Source organism: Myotis davidii, unplaced genomic scaffold, assembly GCF_000327345.1.
Source record: "Myotis davidii unplaced genomic scaffold, ASM32734v1 scaffold1069, whole genome shotgun sequence".
NCBI lineage: Eukaryota > Metazoa > Chordata > Mammalia > Chiroptera > Vespertilionidae > Myotis > Myotis davidii.
Window position 1 is genome coordinate 552,101 of NW_006300018.1, and position 3,983 is coordinate 556,083.

Genomic DNA, 3,983 nt, shown 5'->3' on the forward strand with positions numbered 1-3,983 from the left:
CAGCAGTCACAGCAGAAATGTCCCTGTTTCCAAACATGTGGCAAAGAGGCACATGTAACAAATAACATGCATCTTCATAAATAAGCTCAGGGAGCCAGGGCCGGCACTCAGTGGTTAGAACATTGGCCCACAGATCACAGGGTCATGTGTTCCATTTCCAGGGGGTGTACCTCAGTTGCAGGTTTGGTTCCCAGCTAGGATCAGGGCACGTGTGAGAGGCAACCAATCCATGTGTCTCTCCCACATCGATGTTTCTCTCTCTCCCCCTCCTCCCTCCCTCCCACTCTCTCTAGAAATTAATGGAAAAACTATCCTCGGGTGAGGATTTTAAAAAACAAACAAAACACAGCTCAGGGAGAAGACAGTAACATGTAGCTAGGGCTTAGCAGGTAGCCACAGAGCTGCCTCTGCAAGAGGATTCACCGTTTAAATACATGGGTCTCAGCTGGGGCACCGTTGTCGCCCAGGAGGCATTTGGCAATGTCTGGAGACGTTTTCAGCTGTCACAACTAGAGGAGCATCTTACTGGCATCTAGTGGGTAGAGACCAGGAATGCTGCTAAACTTCTACCAGTTCGTGGGACAGTCCAACAACAAAGAATTTTCTGGTCCAAAATACCAGCAATGCCAAGTCTGAGAAACGTTGCTCTAAGAAAATCAGGTCTGGGCAGAGATTGTGCCTATGAAGTTAGGACAGGATCATTGTGAGAAGAAGCATGTTTTGGCACCAGAAGGTAAGCACAAGGTTGGCATTGGTCATAACAGTAATTGCAAACAATGACAACACTCACGTAGCATTAACTGTGGGTCAGACAACACCTTAAAGTCCTCATCTACAGTCCATGTCATCCTTCAAACAACCTACGCCATAAGCACTATTATTATCCCCATTTTACAGATGATAAAACTGGGGCACAGGGCCTTGGCCAATTTCCAGAATTAGTAAGCAACAGAGTGAGGATATGAACAGAGCAGTCAGGCTTCAGGGTCCAAATTCATACACCAGGCAATTGATGAGTGTTCGATGAATTAATGGGAAAAATGAACTTGGCCATAAGTAAAAACATGCATCAAATATACAAGAAGCAATACAAAGAGAATAAAATTAGAAACAAAAGGATTTTGACATCTCCCGTATTTCTCAAAACTGACCAAGACGTGAACATCTTATGGTGGGGAAAGAAGGGGCTGTCCTGTGAAGACTCCAAATCTCCCTTCATTGAGAATCAGGTAACATCATCATTTGGAGAAGGTGGGCCACTAATATACACATAAGGATAGTGGCCTCAAAACTATACTGTGATTCACTTTCTTTTCCAAAGAGCAAGATTTGTGGTGTATGTGACAAGTTATTCTGTCTGTCAAAAGTTTGTTTTAACTATAATCTGGCTTTTGGAAACATAACATAGTGGGGAATTTAGAAGTTATTTAAGAAGTACCTTTCTATGGTTTGAGTTTTGTGTGTATAAGTGTGGGAGGGAATGGAAAGTTCAATAAAAAATTAAAGTACAAAAAAACTAATTTTTCTTATAACCTGTTATAGTCCCAAAGTCATCACTTTATTAGGGTCAAAACACACACACACACACACACACAATTTATTCTGCATGTGTTGGCTTGTTTGCAATAAGATCACATTTGAGATACAAGGTAAAGTTTGTTCAGGCAATAATCTACACTAATAAAAGAGAAAGGTGCAAATTGACCATACCTTCATGATGCCCACCAGCTAATCAGGAGTGGGTATGCAAATGAACCCAACAAAGATGGTGGGTCAATTTGCATATGCAGGCACCATGGCAACAATGCAGGCGTTCTGCACAGCCCCAGCTGCTCTGGGCCTCTGGGCAGCATGGGAAGACATGGTGCATGGTGCATGGCCTCTGGCGGCTCCGGGCCAGAACAAAGACAGAAAGGCGGCTCCAGCTGGAGCAAAGGTGATGCCAGAAGCCAGGGGAAGGAAGGCCCATTCTTACATGAATCTTTGTGCATCGGGCCTCCAGTAAAATTATAATGTATTTATAGTGGGGATGTGCCTGCAACCAAGGTACATGCCCTTGACCGAAATCGAACCTCGGACCCCTCAGTCCGCAAGCCGACGCTCTATCCACTGAGCCAAACCGGTTTCGGCTTTTTATTGATTTTTAGAGAGAGAAAGGAGAGTGAGAGAGAGAGAGCGAAAAACATCAATATGAGAGCAAAGCATGAACTGGCTGCTCCAGCACGCCTTCTACCTGAACTCAAACCTGAGACACAGGCATGTGCCCTGATCAAGAATAGAACAGGCAACCTTTTGGTGCATGGGACTACACCCAACCAACTGAGCCACACCGGCCAGGCTATTATCATTTTTGCCATTAAAAATGTGGGGTGGTTGCCTCAGTTTCCCATCTTACATTATGTCTGCTTTCTCTGATGGTCCCTCAACATCCTCACAAACTTCTAAAAATAGAATGGGTGAGCCAAGTTTTTCTAGGTCTTTCATGTTTATCTTCTTGGTTTGGAGCTTTCCTACAAGATAACAACTCCTTTCACAATCTAGAGGTGGAGGGATTGGAAGTGCAGGCGTTCTGCACAGCCCCAGCTGCTCTGGGCCTCTGGGCAGCATGGGAAGGCAGAAAAGCGGCTCCGGGCCAGAACAAAGACAGAAAGGCGGCTCCAGCTGGAGCAAAGGTGATGCCAGAAGCCAGGGGAAGGAAGGCCCATTCTTACATGAATCTTTGTGCATCGGGCCTCCAGTAAAATTATAATGTATTTACTTTTAAATACCATTACAAATGGAACTACAAACTTCCAAAGGAAGGAATTTATAAAGTTGGATTGTGCGTGTTTCTGTGAAGCAAGAAAACAAACACTTAAAAAGAAATATTCACAATATAGAAAAACAAATTTGTATGCCCCTGAACTTAGTATCAATTAGATACCAAAAGGAGTTCTTGAAAGAAATCAGGTAAGATGGTGTCATAGGGAAGGAACACTCAAAACTCAATGGTTATCATTTTTGTAGGTTTTTAAAAAATATTTTTATTGATTTTTATTTTTTATTTTTATTTTATCAATGCCTTCAGCTTGCCCCACACTGGGGATTGAGCCTACAACCTGGGCATGTGTCCTGACTGGGAATTGAACCCTGACCTCCTGGTTCATAAGTCGATGCTCCACCACTGAGCAAAACCGAAACCCAGGCATATGCCCTGATCAAGAATAGAACAGGCAACCTTTTGGTGCATGGGACTACACCCAACCAACTAAGCCACACCGGCCAGGCTATTATCATTTTTGCCATTAAAAATGTGGGGTGGTTGCCTCAGTTTCCCATCTTACATTATGTCTGCTTTCTCTGATGGTCCCTCAACATCCTCACAAACTTCTAAAAATAGAATGGGTGAGCCAAGTTTTTCTAGGTCTTTCATGTTTATCTTCTTGGTTTGGAGCTTTCCTACAAGATAACAACTCCTTTCACAATCTAGAGGTGGAGGGATTGGAAGCAGGTAAGGGTTAACAACAACAACCACAAAAAGTTGAAGGCAGAGCCATCATGATGTGGGGACGGTTATGACTTCCCTCCAGTCTGCCTGGCATTAGGCACAGGTGTTGATACCAAGGTGGGTGGGACCAAGACTCCTTCTCCACAGGAGAGACCTGGTAGATAGCACAAAGCTGGGAGGACAAAAGCTAATTCAAGTCAAGTCAGCCAAGGCTGGAGAAGGCAGAGGTCCCCACGGACTGGGCAGGTAGATCCTGTCCGCGGTTGAAGTCAGTACGCACTGGCCACCTTGAAAACTGGGTTCCAGGCAGAGCTGTTGATTCTATGTCCCACCCCGTGCCACCTGCACACGGTAACAAGCACACTCAGAAAAAAATTAGGGATAGGAAGGGAAACCCTGGCCCCAATCCAGCAAGAGGCTAGAGGCCAGGGCTGCCCCAGTATGCCCAAACTAAAAGCCTGAAGATGTCCTCTTTCTGCCACGTTGTAACAGGCTT